This window comes from Rattus norvegicus, chromosome X (genome assembly GCF_021556685.1).
Source record: "Rattus norvegicus strain SHRSP/BbbUtx chromosome X, alternate assembly SHRSP_T2T, whole genome shotgun sequence".
Lineage (NCBI taxonomy): Eukaryota > Metazoa > Chordata > Mammalia > Rodentia > Muridae > Rattus > Rattus norvegicus.
Window position 1 is genome coordinate 154305617 of NC_141554.1, and position 15659 is coordinate 154321275.

Sequence of the window (15659 nt, forward strand, 5' to 3'; positions counted from 1 at the left end):
CCCCATTCCCCTCAAAATAATATACCTTGTTCTTAGCACTTCATGGAACCTTTTCCAAAATTGACCATGCAATCGGACACAAAACAAACCTCAACAGATAAAAAATTCAAATAATCCCATGCAGTGGATCTAATCACAATGAACTTAGGCTGCATTTCCTAACAAAAAGAAAAGAGAACTCACATACTTATGGAACCTGAACAACTCTCCAATCAACTATAAGTTGGTCAGGGAAAGAAATTAAAATCTTTCTAGAATTTAGTGAAAATGAAGGCACAGCATACCCAATCATAAAGGACACAACAAAAGCAGTTCTAAGAGTAAAATCCATAGCACTAAATGCTTTAATAAAGAAATTGGAGATATCATATACTAGCAAATTAACCACATATCTGTAAACTACAGAAGAAAGCAAACACACCCAAGAGCAGAAGGCAGAAAAGAGTCAAACTCAGGGTTAAAATCAACTAATTAGAGGAAAGGAAAACAATACAAAAAGAATCAACATAAGCAAGAGCTGGTTCTTTGAGAAAATCAACAAGATAGATAAGCACTTAGCCAGACTAACCAGAGGGCAGAGAATGTATCCAAATTAACAAAGTCAGAAATGAAAAGGGAGACATAACAGAATCTGAAGAAATTAAAAGAATCATCAGATCCTACTACAAAAGCCTATATTCAACAAAACTGGAAAATCTGGAGGAAATGGACAATTTTCTAGACAAATACAAGGTACCAAAGTTAAATCAAGATCAAAAAACTATCTAAACGGCCCCATAACTCCTAAAGAAATAGAAGCAGTTATTAAACACCTCCCAAAGAAAAAAAAAGCCCAAGGCCAGATGGTTTTAGTACAGAATTCTATAAGACCTAGAAAAAAGAGCTAATACCAATATTCCTCAAACTATTACACAAAGTAGAAACAGAAGAAACACTACCTAATCCATTTTATGAAGCCACAATTACACTGATATCTAAATCACACAAAGACGCAACAAAGAAAATTCAAAACAATTTTGCTTATGAATGTAGATGGAAAACATACTCAACAAAATATTCATAAACAGAACATCAAAACCATCATACACCAGGATCAAGTAGCTTCATACCAAGGATGCAGGGATGGTTCAATATACAAAAATGCATCAATGTAATCCACTATATAAACAAAGTCAAAACAAAAATCACATGATCCTTTCATCAGATGCTGAAAAAGCCTTTGACAAAGTACAATACACTTTAATGTTAAAAGTCTTGCAGAAATCAGGAATTCATGGAACATACCTGAACATAATAAAAGCAAAAGCAAAGCAACAGCCAACATCAAATTAAATGGATAGAACCTTGAAGCAACACCACACAAGACACAAGACAAGACTGCCCACTCTCTCCGTATCTATTCAATATAATACTTGAAGTCCTAGTTACAGCAATGAGACAACAAAAGGAGATTAAGGGAATATAAGCTTGAAAGAAAGAATTCAAGCTATTACTATCTGGAGATAACTTGACATCATACATAAGCAACCCCCAAATTTCTACCAGAGAATGTCTACAACTAATAAACTTCAGCAAAGAGAATGGATATAAAACTAATTCAAAGAAGTCAATAATAATCCTTTATACAGATAAATGGGCTGAGACGAAATTAGGGAAACAACATGATTTATTAGAGTCATAAATAATATAAAAACTTTGTGTAACTCTAACTAGGCAAATGGAAGGTCTATATGACAAGAACTTCAAGTCCCCGAGGAAAGAAATCCTAGAAGAACTCGGAAGATGGAAAGCTCTCCCATGCTCACAGATTGGTAGTAACATAGTAAAAATGGCCACCTTACCAAGAGTGATCTACAGATTCAATTCAATCCCTATCAAAATTCCAAGCACATGGAAAAAGGAATTCTCATTTTCATATGTAACAAAAAATGAAAAGGCAACAAAAACAATTCTTAACAATAAAAGCACCTCTGGGGAAAAACACCATCTCGGACCTAAAACTGTACTACAGAGAAATAGTAATAAAAACTGCACGGTTCTTAGTACACACACAGACAGGTAAGTCAATGGAATTGAACTGAAGATCCAGAAATAAACCCACACACTTACATATACTTGATCTTCGACAAAAAAGACAAAAACATGCAGTGGTAAAAAGAAAGCATCTTCAATAAATGGTCCTGGTCTAACTGGACAAAGCTTGCATGTAAAAAAATCAAAATTGATCCATATTTATCACCTTGCACAAACCTCAGGTCTAAGTGGATCAAAGACCTCAACAAAAACTAGATATACTAAATCTAACAGAAGAGAAAGAAGGAAAGAGAGAACCAGGATGTGAAAGTCTCCCAGGATTCAAAGGGGACGACTTTAGCTGAAATTCCCAACAGTTAGGAGATGGAACCTCAAGAGTCCACCTCCAGTTGATATACAGGGCCCCCAGTGGAGGGATGGGGTCACCAATCCACAGTCAAATCTTCTGACAAGGACATCCAGTGACTGGATCAACTTGGGATCTATTCCCTTTTAGTAAGCTTTCTGAATTATACTAGAAAATGCTTACATAAAAATAACTCATGTCTCTGTACCCAAATCCTGTGGGGGAGAGACCTGGACTCTCAGAAATCTGAACAGTCCTGAGAACTTAGGGGAGAACACTTCTGCTCATTCTTGGCACAAGAGGAACCAGCCTAAAACCCTCTGGACACAGGAACCTAGAAGCAGTTGGAGAGAGGATCCTTCCAGTTTTTTACTGTGCCCAGAGGTGAAGGCCAGTTGCCAGAAGCACTGACACACCTGAGATCAGAGGTAAGACCACCACTTCTGCTCCAAGGGACACACCTGGAGCCCTCAGGACATAGGAAGCCAGGAGCAGTCTGGGAGAGTTTCTGCCCATGCCCTGAGCTGGCTTGGCCCCACAGCTCCCTCTACCCAGTTCTGTCTGGGAGAAAACAGGCCTACAGGAGGACCAAGCCACTGTCAGAAACAGCAAGACCAGCTAACACCAGAGACAACCAGATGCAAGCGCAGGAACATAAGCAACAGAAACTAAGGCTAACTTGGCATCATCAGAGCCCAGTTCTCCCACCAAAGCAAATATGGGCTATCCAAACACACCAGCAAAGCAAGATTTGGATTTAAAATCACATCTCATGATGATGACAGAGGACGTTAAGAAGGACATAAATAACTCCCTTAAAGAGATAAAGGACAACACAGGTTTCAACAAGTAGAATCCCTTAAAGAGAAAACACAAAAATCCCTTAAAGAATTACAGGAAAACACAGCCAAACAGGTAAAGGAATTGAACAAAACCATCCAGGACTTAAAAAATGGAAATAGAAATAATAAAGAAACTACAAAGGGAGAAAGCCTTGGAGATAGAAAACCCATGGAAGAGATTAGGAGTCATAGATGCAAGCATCACCAACAGAATACAAGAGATAGAAGAGAGAATCTCAGAGGCAGAAAGAAGATACCTTTAAAACCACTGATAAAGAAAATGTAATACACAAAAAGCTCCTAACCCAAAACATTCAGGAAATCCAGGACAAAATGAGAAGACCAAACCTAAGGATAATAGGTATGGAAGAGAGTGAAGATTCTCAACTTAAAGGACCAGTAAATATCTTCAACAAAATTATAGAAGAAAACATCCCTAACCTAAAGAAAGAGATGCTCATAAACATAAAAGAAGACTACAGAACTCCAAATAGATTGGGCCAGAAAATAAATTCCTCCTCTCACATAATAGTCAAAACACTAAATGCACGAAACAAAGAATTTTAAAAGCAGTAAGGGAAAAATGTCAAGTAACATATAAAGGCAGACCTATCAGAATCACACCAGACTTCTCACCAGAGTCTACAAAAGCCAGAAGATCCTGGACAGATGTCATGCAGACCCTAAGAGAACACAAATGCCAGCCCAGGCTATTATATCCAGCAAAGCTCTCAATTAACATAGATGGAAAAACCAATATTCCATGACAAAACCTAATTTACACAATATCATCCCAGAAATCTAGCTCTACAAAGAATAATAGATGGAAAATTCCAACACAAGAAGGTAAACTACACCATAGAAAAAGCAATAACACTCTTTTGCAAACAAAACAATAAAACAAAACAAAAAGCAAAAACAAAACCAAACAAAAAAACCCAGAAGAGAGCCATACAAACATAATTACACCTCTCACAACAAAAATAAGTGTTAACAATCACTAGTCCTTAATATTTCTTAACATCAATAGTCTCAATTCCATGCTGATTAGAGGCCTGATACAGCTGTCTCCTGAGAGGCTCTGCCAGAGCTTGACAAATAAGAGGCCAATGCTAACAGCAAACCATTGAACTGAGAACAGGATCCCCATTGAAGGAGTTAGAGAAAGGATTGAAGGAGCTGAAGGGCTTTTCGACCCCATAAGAACAACAACCAGAGCTCCCAGGGACTAAACCCCCATCTAGAGAGTACACATGGATAGACTCATGGCTCCAGCTGCATATGTAGCAGGGGATGGCCTTACTGGGCACCAATGGGAGGACAATCCCTTGTTCCTGCCAAGGATGGACACTCTTAGTGTAGGTGAATATCAGAGCGGTGAGTCTGGATGGGGTGGATGGATGGGGAGGGGGAACACCCTCATAGATGGGGAGGGAGTATGGGATAGGGTTTATGGATGGGAAACTGCGAAAGGGGGTAACATTTAAAATGTAAATTAAAAAAATCTAATAAAAATATAAAAAGAAAGGCACATTGAAGAAAAAAGAAAATTACTCATGTATATTAATAAATGTTGACAAAACAAAATTAATAAAACCCATAATTAAGAAGAAAATAGTTAACAGTTCAAAGTTTTACAAAATAATACCTTCAAATATAATTTGGAAAGATGGGTCAGTGCTTTTAGAGTATATCAGAGTTTGGTTCCCAGGTCAGGTTGCTCACAACTGCCTGTATCTCAATCTCTAGGGTTCCTGACACCTTCTTCTTGTTTATACGTGCACCTACATTCAAAAGTTATTATACAGAGATACAGTTTTACATTTCTGAAAAAGAAAAATCATAAATAAATGACACAAATAGGTAAATGAAATGTGGTTATACATCTCCATTGTTGAGTTTCATTGGATTTGGAAATACCTAGGACACTTACCTCTAAGCATGTCCATAATGGCATTTCTAGAGAAAATGAGGACAGAAGATCTATCCTAATATATATGGCCCCATTTCCAGGCCTTGAGATCCCAAAATAAAAATTAAAAAGGAGGAGAAAGCACAGGGCCAGGAAGATAGTTCAGTTGGTACAAGCACTTGATATTCTAGCATGAGAATACAAATTCAAATACATACCACTCACATAAAATATTAGAAGTGAGAGTACATACCAGTCTATTTGAGACGGAGACAAATAAATACCAGGGACTTGCTGACCAGCCAGCCTATCTTCAAAAGTGGGCTTATAGTTCAACCCTATGAGAAAGGAAAAAATAAGGTTAAGAGTGATGAACAAAGTTACTTCCACTGTCCTATGCCTGTATGCACCCACACACTAAATTCACTCCCTCATATACACATGTACTACATGCTTAGACGCCCAAACTAAAATTAAGATCAAAAAACACCAAAATAAATAAAATAGGATAGAAAGTGAACTAAATAGTATTACTTCTCTCCTTCCTGATTGAAGATGTAATGTGACTATCCAGGTCACCAATGTTCCTGCTCCCACACCTTCTCTGCCACATTTTTTTCTGAACATTTTCTAAATCTCCACTTAATTGTTTTTTCTCAGATATTTGGTAATAGCAATGAGAGAATTAATATTTATGAAAACTAAAACTATTATTTACAATGGCACAAATACAAAGATAAGAACTAAAATTTAAAAAGCAAACTTTTCTAACATGTATGCTCATTCATGCATGTGTATGTTTGTATGGAGACTACATAATTTACAAATATATAAAGGAAATAAAGCAATAAAAGACTAAACATTGAAAACAGACTTCATATAAATTAAATGGGTGCTGATCTTAATGCAAAATCCTTTTAAAACTTCATTCACAGAGCAAAACTTAACTATCTTTAATATGAAAAACATCACACATGTAATTTTATTCTACATAATCCAAAAATTATACAAGTACAAAGGAAGGAGAGATGTTGTACAAGGCAAAAAAAAATTTAGGATAGTGAAAATTAAAAATTGGAAACGGAAGACAGCACAATATCCTCAGATCAGCATACAGAAATCCAAGCTCCAAGACACAAAAGACAAAAGAACACATTTAGTGTGAAATAGCCAAATGCAGAATGATTCTATAATATTCATGAAATTTTATTAGGATACTGGGTAGATGATTCAGTGGGGAAAGGTCAATTCCAGAAACCCACATTTAAAAAATTAGAATGGTACTAAAAACTTATCCCAGCCCTGGGGAGATAGACAAGAGAATCCCTGAATCTATTTCTTGAGTGCTAGATAGCCTAGCTTACTATGTGAGGCCCAGGTCTCAGGGAAAGGTCACAAAAAAACAAAAGAAAAAGCTCTAAAGGAAGCATACCTGACGTTGACTTCTGGCCTATGTATATACAGCTACATACATGAAAGTGAACCTGTATCTGCACACATGTAAACAAACATACAAGAATGCTTATTACCAAATAACTTTTATGAAGTAAAATTACAGAAGATAATGAGAAAAAAAAAACAGAAACTTGGTAAATTTAGGACTTTATTACTCCTATTTTTATGTGGATATGGGGAATTGAACTTTATAGTAGAAGACAACTATGTAGAAAAAAAGTAAGAATTACTAGCAATATAATCGGCAGTGTAACATTACTAATATATTAAACTCTCAACTGAAATAGAAGAGTTTTTTCTATCTTCCATTGCAAAACATTAAATTATAAAAATAAAAATTTGAAAGGGAGATACTTTTATGTGAAACTTCTCTGGTCAGCAAGTAAATAAGAAATGGTTAATAAAATTAAAATGTATTCTATTTTTCAAAGATTAATAACTACAATGCTTCCATAATTGGGCAATGATATATTCAACAAAAATAGATACCTACCATGTACTTGGCATAGGATATCAGAAATTTTATTTGGTCCTCTCTTTAAAAACAAGAAATCTGGCAAATACAAAGATATAAAACATTTCTCAATGAGTTTTGCAATATTTATTATTTGTGCAATATAATGCTATGACTTGTCCTGGAAATTAACTTTCTACAGTGTTATCTGAGACAAAGTCATTATACAGCCAAGGCTCAGAGGCCTGTTATACCATTCACCAGCAGACAAGCAAGCCAGCTTTCTGATTAAACTCCCCACTCCCATTTTTATCTTTTTCAGTTTCTCAGGAAAGCACCAAGAAGAACAAGCTGTCCACCCTCTCACTAGGCACAGAGCTCAGGTTCCTCCCTATCCTCCCACTCCTCCTACCACTTGTTTAGACAGTCCCTACAGCCCAGTGTGAGGCTCAATCTCAACACATTGGTAACATTTTGTCTCCACCAATGAGTCCTTGGTTAACACTCCTATGGCTTCACAATGTCCACTTAGCTATCATACCAATTTCATTTTTAAAATCTGAGGTATCATCTCATAAATAACTGACTTGACTTAAAGTTGCCATGCTCATGCTCCCTTCCCATCTCCGTTTCCCAGAGCTAGGATTAAAATCTTGCACAAGCACAGTGCTCATCAAACCACTCTGCCTGATTTACATCATCATCCCAAATTCACAATTTTTATTCCCAGTCTACACCTCCTAGTGCAGAGACTGTTGGACTGAGCCAGTACATTACTGGCCATCTCACAGTGCTAGGTTTTCTTCTGAATATTTATTAAAACAATCTCTCTGTAGGTCATGGTGGTACATACCTATAATCCTAACACTTGGGAGGCAGAGGAAGGTAGTTCTCTGAATTCAAGACCCATATCTGATTTTTCTACGAATCGAGTTCCAGAACAACCAGGGGCACAGAAAAGTCCTGTCTCAAAAACCAAACAACAACAACAACAAAAGCAAAAAACCCTAACCCCCCCACCCCCAAACAAACAGAAAAAGCCAAAAAACCACGTGGAGTTAGAGACAAGTAGCACTCTAGGGAGCGCAGCGTCTCTCAACCCCAGTGGGCGGGGCAGGGTTCACAGGGTTAAATCTCGCGATATTTGTGTACTCCCGTCTCGAGTTTTCAAGGGAGAGGCCGGTACATTCGCAGGTTAGGCTCAGCCTTCCTCTCATCCTAGGCCTGAGCCAACCGGCTTTTAACTCTTTTCCTCCCTTTCTCTTCCCACGCCCTCCCCCTCCAGGTTCTAACAGTACAAGCGCTTCTGCGAACCAATGCTCCTCCACAATACCCAGCACAATGCCAGATTTTCTACATCTAGTCTGTCTTTCCTTTCTCCACCTCAACCTCCTCCCTTCATCTCTCCTTTCTCCCTGCCTCGGTCCTTTCCTCTTTGCCTGTTTTTTTTTTTTTTTTTTGAGCTAAGACCCTATAATCTAGGAAGGGCTTAGACTTGTGAACTTCATGCCACCCCATCTCTAGTTCTGAATATTGGGAGTTACATGAGTTTGACATCGAATAAACTATGGCCAGTCATGCCACTGTGCCAGGCTCTGCCAGGTTTAGATTTTAGAAAAGACAAAAAAAAACCCAAACCAAACTGAATTTCTCTGTGAGCCTAGAACCTTCCTCGGAGTGCCGCCATTACAGCCCTACCCCTACCACACAGATACCCTGTCTTATCACTACGCCTGCTTTCACTTTTAATTATTTCTGAGACACAATCTCTCTATACAGTTCAAGAGAAGCTGAAACTCACAATTCTTGTCTCCTCAGGCGTCTACTGCAAATGGCTGGAGTTACAGAAAACTGCCAGTAAGAAGAGAACCAGCTCTCCTCCACGCCGCAGCTTTTCTGAGTTTTGAAAGAGCGTGTGTCTCATTATATAGTCCAGGAGCAATATCAGATCTCGCGATATTTGTACTCTTGCATCTCCACCAATCAGAGTGCATGTCTCTATCTGTAGCCCGGGGGGGGGGGGACACACACGCACACACACACACGCACAGACAATATCAGATCTCGCGATATTTGTACTCTTGCGTCTCCACCAATGAGAGTGCATGTCTCTATCTAAAGCCCAGAGCAATACTAGATCTCGCGATATTTGTACTCTCGTTGGTTAACACTTTTGCATCATCACAGTGCCTGCCATCTTAGGACTGGTTTTACAGCTTTTTTTTTTTTTAAATCTCATCTCAGACTCAAATCTCAAATCTCGCGATTCTTGTTCGCTGTCTAGTCACATTTCTCTGTGCTAGAATGACAGCCCAGTGCCAAAACAGCTACCACGCCATTTTTAATAGCAATATCACTCTATATATTCTAGGCCATTCCTAAACTTGAAATCCCTAGACCTTTCTTCCCCCCACTTCAGAATAATGGTGTTGTGTATATGCTGCCGCAACGTCTGACATTATGATAGGTTTACTTTTTATTTTTAAAACAAGACAGTTTCTCATTAGTTCAGGTTGGTATTGAATGTGTAGCTCTCATGCCCTGCAACTCCACGTCTCATTTTAGCGATTGCAATCCTAAACCTAACCACCATAGCACCAAGCCCGTTTTGGTGGTTTCAGAGTGTTTTGGTGGTTTCGGAGTAGGGAGCAGGGGAAGTCTTTGCTGCTACTGTTGATTTTGTTTTGTTTTGTTTTTTTTCTTAGACAAGATTTCCGTTATAGTTCAGAGATCAAACTTAGAATCTTCCGTTCTGCCTCCATCCCTTTGTTCTGCCAGTCCAGAGCACAAAAACAAAACATCTATGTCTGAAGGAAAACTTTAAAATTTGAGAAAGTACAAGTTTCTGCTCTCAAACCCCAAGTCCATGAATAGCTTAACATTCAATAAAGGAAGAAAATGTCAAAAATATTTTTAGGGAAGTTAGGAGTAACGTTATGTAAAATTAGAGAACTCTGCTTTGAGGAACACGTGAAAATTCATATAAGAATGGGAGGGGGAGGTAAAACTAAACATGTGTTTAAAAAAATAAACAGCAGACTTACAAACAAAACTAAATAACTCCACCCGCAGAACTCCCTCTTTTTCACTTACCAAGACAAACTTCTTCCCACAGGTGGTCTCGTGCATGTCCTACATACTGAAGTCTCTGATCTATAATATTCAGAAGCAAAGAGTTTCTTCAAAAAGTACAACATCTAACAAAATCATTACATGGGTCTTAAGACCTCGTTCCCCAAAATGGATGGCTCTAAATAGGACCCGTGGACTCTTTAGGAAAACCAACTCTCCTCAGGAGTGAAGACCGAGGTCTCCTCAGCAAGATTTTAAAAGATTGGTTGATCTGAAGTAAAAGAAAGAGCTATGTATTCCCACCTACTCCTGACCTTCAAGTACATCAATTTTCCCAGATAACCAATGAAAGAGGGAGGAGGAAGAAGTCTGTCCAGATATAAGCTGCGTACTTTGTTTCAAATCTAGGGAACACATTCTACCGCATATATTACAATGCCGGTCTTAGAAAACACTACTGTCTGGGAAAATAGCTAAGAGCTATCCAACTTCTTTTTTCTCTTTTTCTGCAAAATCAATTGCAAAGTTCCCAGATTCTGAGATTTAAAACACTGATAGAGCCACAAGAATGTGTTGCACTATAAATGGCAATTAGCCAGTTTTTGTGAATGCTTTTTTATTTCTTTTGCTATTGTTTTTAGAAATTGGGATTTAATTTAGAACTTCAGGATGCTAAAAAGGTGACTTACCACTGAGATACACCCCCAGTTTTCCAATAACTTGTTTACATTTCTCATATCCTATTAATGTTAATAGCAGTCAGAATTTAGATTGATCTCCAAGGACCTGAATCTAGAAATAGATTCTGAAGTTTTTGGTTGTTTTAATGATATAACGCTGTTTTAATGATTAATTCCATGGGAAGAAATGTTCTAAATTGCTTAAGACATTTTTTCTTCTTGTGTCACAAAGGTATAATGAAATAATATGGAAACATGGTTAATGATAACTAAGGAGGTGAGATTCTTTAGCAAACATTTTACATGTAATTTGAATGTGTTTCTAAGGACAAGAAGTATGCATAAAAATTAAAATATATTATACTATATAGTATATAAAATATATAATTATGCACATGCTTTGTTCAGTATAATACTATATGAGTGCTATTAAGCATGTGTAGGTATTTGTGTGAAGATATAAAACTTACACACATCTCTATTGCATATAGATAATTATATTTTTATGTAACATTTATGGAATAAAATAAAATAAAGCAAAAACTAACATATCAGAATTGGACAAATAGAAGGAAAAGCGCCTAAGAGAAGGGGCAAGACACAGAGACCAACTCCTTTACCCACTAAATAATCTCATAAAAGATTAATCTGGAATGCATAATGACATGTGCAAAGCACGCTCTTTCTATTTCCCCTTCCTTGAGCTCTAGGGGAGGAATTCATTGAAGACAACCTGTTTTCAGCTAATAATCCAGGTCATTGTTTTTGATAGCTGAATAATATTTCCATTGTTTAGATGTACCATATTTTCTGTATCCATTCCTCTGTTGAAAGACATCTGGGTTCTTTCCACCTTCTGGATGTTATAAATAAGGCATCTATGAAAATAATGGAGCACGTGTCTTTTATTATATGTTGGGGCATCTTGTGGGTATATGCCCAAGAGAGGTATAGCTGGATCTTCAGGTAGTTCAATGCCCAATTTTCTGAGGAAACTCCAGACTGATTGCCAAAATGGTTTTACCAGTCTGCAATCCCACCAACAATGGAGGAGTGTTCCTCTTTCTCCACATCCTCGCCAGCATCTGCTGTCATCTGAGTTTTTGATCTTAGCCATTCTCACTGGTGTGAGGTGAAATCTCAGGGTTGTTTTGATTTGCATTTCCCTTATGACTAAAGATGTTGAACATTTCTTTAGGTGTTTCTCAGCCATTCGGCATTCCTCAGCTGTGAAGTCTTTGTTTAGCTCTGAACCCCATTTTTTTTCTTTTTTCTTTTTTTTTTATTAACTTGAGTATTTCTTATATACATTTCGAGTGTTATTCCCTTTCCCGGTTTCCGGGCAAACATCCCCCTAATCCCTCCCCCTCCCCTTCTTTATGGCTGTTCCCCTCCCCATCCTCCCCCCATTGCCGCCCTCCCCCCAACAATCTAGTTCACTGGGGGTTCAGTCTTAGCAGGACCAAGGGCTTCCCCTTCCACTGGTGATCTTACTAGAATATTCATTGCTATTTAATAGGGTTATTTGTCTCCCTGCAGTCTAACTTCTTGAGTTCTTTGTATATTTTGGATATATTTTGGATCTGTTGTAGGATTGGTAAAGATCTTTTCCCAATCTGTTGGTTGCCGTTTTGTCCTAACCACAGTGTCCTTTGCCTTACAGAAGCTTTGCAGTTTTATGAGATCCCATTTGTCGATTCTTGATCTTAGAGCATAAGCCATTGGTGTTTTATTCAGGAAATTTTCTCCAGTGCCCATGTGTTCGAGATTCTTCCCTACGTTTTCTTCTATTAGTTTGAGTGTATCTGGTTTGATGTGGAGGTTCTTGATCCACTTGGACTTAAGCTTTGTACAGGGTTATAAGCATGGATCGATCTGCATTCTTCTACATGCTGACCTCCAGTTGAAACAGCACCATTTGCTGAAAATGCTTTTTTCCATTGGATGGTTTTGGCTCCTTTGTCAAAAATCAAGTGACCATAGGAATGTAGGTTCATTTCTGGGTCTTCAATTCTATTCCACTGGTCTACTGTCTGTCTCTCTACCAATGCCATACAATTTTTATCACTATTGGTCTGTAATACTGCTTGAGTTCAGGGACTGTCCGAACTTCTGGTTGTTCAGCTCTCTCCCCCACAGGATTTGGGTGCAAAGAGCTGTTGGGTCAGTTCAGTTCAGTCAGGATCTCATTTTTTAAGTGGATGAGTAGTAATATACTTCATGGTTTAAAGATGTCACCTTTCCTTTTCCCATTCTTCTGTTGAGGGGCAGCTAAGTTCTTTCCAATTTCTGGCTATTATGAATAAAGTATCAATGTATAAGGTTGAGCAAGTGTCTCTTTGGTAGAATGTAGCTTTCTTCAGTTATATATCCAAGAATCATATGGTTAGATCTTGAGGTAGATCAATTTTTATTGTCTGAGGAACTGCCACACTGATTTCCATAGTGATTGTAAAAGTTTGCACTCCTTGCCAGCAATGGAGGAATGCTGTCTTTGATCCACATTCTATTCAGCATGATCTGTCAATTGTTTTATTAAACTTAGTCATTCTGACAGGTGTAAGACGAAATCTCACAGTTTTGATTTGCATCTTACTGATGGCTAAGGACATAGAATATTTAAGTGTTTCTCAGACTAATTATATATTTTCAATGTTTATCCATCAAGTAGTATGTATTAATATAGTTTCTTTTGCATATTAAATATCATATATTTATAAGCATGTCAGTACTATTGTTTTCTCCATCCATTTATCTATTCATTGATGGATTTTATTGACTTTATACCTTTGCTGTTAGAATAGTTCAGTAAATACTTTCTATATAATTCCACAGATTGTATATGTGATAGATTCCATTCTCAATCTTTGATTCCTTTAAAAAAAACCCTATTTTGTGTGTGTGACTGTTTTGCCTGCATATATGTATGTATGTATGCATATATGTATGTATGTATACATACATGTGTACATGGATGTAACATGCATGTGTACATAAATTTAAGAAGAGGGCATCAGATCTCCTAGAACTGGAGATTCTGTGCAGCCATATGGGTGTTGGGAAGGAAACCTGGGTCCCCTGCAAGAGCAACAAATGTATCTCTACATTTAATCACTAGCTTTGTTTGATTTTTATAAAAGAGCATTTTCTGGATAATCCTGACAACTATAAAGTAAATTCAACCAAGAAGGAAAATGGAATGAGACTTTCAGTTAGAACCTACAAATGAAGACTCAATCCTGGCTGCTAGATATCTAGAGCAAAACACTGGCACTTTGTTACAGTTGGTTTTGGTGGTGGTGTGGTAGGAGATTTGGAGAACTGGCCCGGCCCCTTACCTGATGTGGAATTGGGTGAGCTATCACGGTCATGCTGATATGGGTGTAGAAGAGCTGGTGGGATGACCAACTTAGCTACCACTCAGGTCCAGATACAGGTTTTAGAGTTGGCCTATTCCAACATCTATCCTATCTATGAACTGCTGGAGCATGTGAACGGGCTGCTCATGCAGATCCAAAGCTACAGTATCCCCATGACAGAGTACAACAGGATATCCAAGAAGAATCCTGTGGGGATCCAGTATTAATGGTGTAGCCTATGCCAGAGGCCTGGAACCAGAGCAATAACTCATGGAAATGAACATTTATTTGCAAGTAAGGATGTATGGACAAAAGGGTATACTGCGTGACACTGTGTATACAACAGCTACCATAATAAAATGTTTTCTTTGTTTTGTATTGATTTTTATTATCTTTATTTTCTTTTTTTGTGGGGAGTTATGAGTGCAAAGAGTAGATGCAAAAGTAGGGGAGATAAGTAGAACCGAAATGCATGATATGTAATCCACAAAGAATCAATGAAGAGAAGTAAAAATGCATCCGTTATTAAAGCAGTATGTACTTATTTTAGAATTTATGGAAAGCACAGTTTGGAAAAAAGAAAGAAAGAAACAAAGGAACAAACAAAGGAATGAAGAAGGCAAAAGGAAAGAAAAGGAAAAACTAGACACTTTCACTTCATTTGGAGAAATCCACTCAATATTTTGTATATACTTTTCTGCGTTTTACTATATTATTTCCTTGTTTCTCATATTTTATAATATGAGATAATGTTCATATTTTAAGTGAATTATTTTAGTAAATTGCCTCAAACCTTAGAGGAGAAAAATACAATATAAACTATCATATTCTTTGGTGTGGGGACATTTTGAGCTGCTGATTGTTTAAGTCATCATATAAAAATCTTTTCTTTTGGCTTCTCTCTGTTCCTGTGATAAAAAAAAAACCAAAGTCAACAAAGAAATAATGTAATGATTAGAGATTCTAAACTCAATGAAACATTTCAAAGTGCTTCCCCAATACAGTGAGAAACATTCAATTCTTCCAACATTGAAGACATGTATGAATGGTATCTATTTGAGAAATTCATTATTAACTCAGAGTTCAAGTTCTATTAGGTTTTGGCACCTCAGCATTCTGTATCTCAAATCTGCTAGAATTTCAAAACTAGCATTCAGCATAAAGCATACTGTTTGAACAATCCTATGGATAATGAGTCACTGCTCTTACTAAAGGAGTAATAAAAGCCCTTTGGAAGTATAAGTTCCAATCTCCAGCCGATAGTCAACTCTGATAGAGGTAAAGTGTGAGTGAAAATCAATTAAACTTCTTTCTTTCTCCATTTTATTTATTTATCTTTATTTACTCAGTCCTTTCTTTTTTCTCTCTTTTTGTTTATCTGTTTTTCACTGACTGAGAACTGAGTATTATTGTTGTTGTTATTATTATTATTATTAATGGTTATTGAAGTTTTGATTGCATTGTGTCTGTGCAAGAGTCTGGAACTAGAGTTACAGACAGATGTG

General features: G+C 37.3%; 1 long non-coding RNA gene across 1 annotated transcript; it reads right to left on the reverse strand.

Moving 5' to 3' along the window:
- Positions 1–4958: 4958 nt before the first annotated feature.
- On the reverse strand, positions 4959–8941 carry LOC108349260 (uncharacterized). Its single transcript, NR_190649.1, has 3 exons — positions 8845–8941; positions 7083–7142; positions 4959–5472 (listed from the first exon to the last, which is right to left on the reverse strand). It is a non-coding gene; the product is annotated as an uncharacterized LOC108349260 (long non-coding RNA).
- Positions 8942–15659: the final 6718 nt, after the last annotated feature.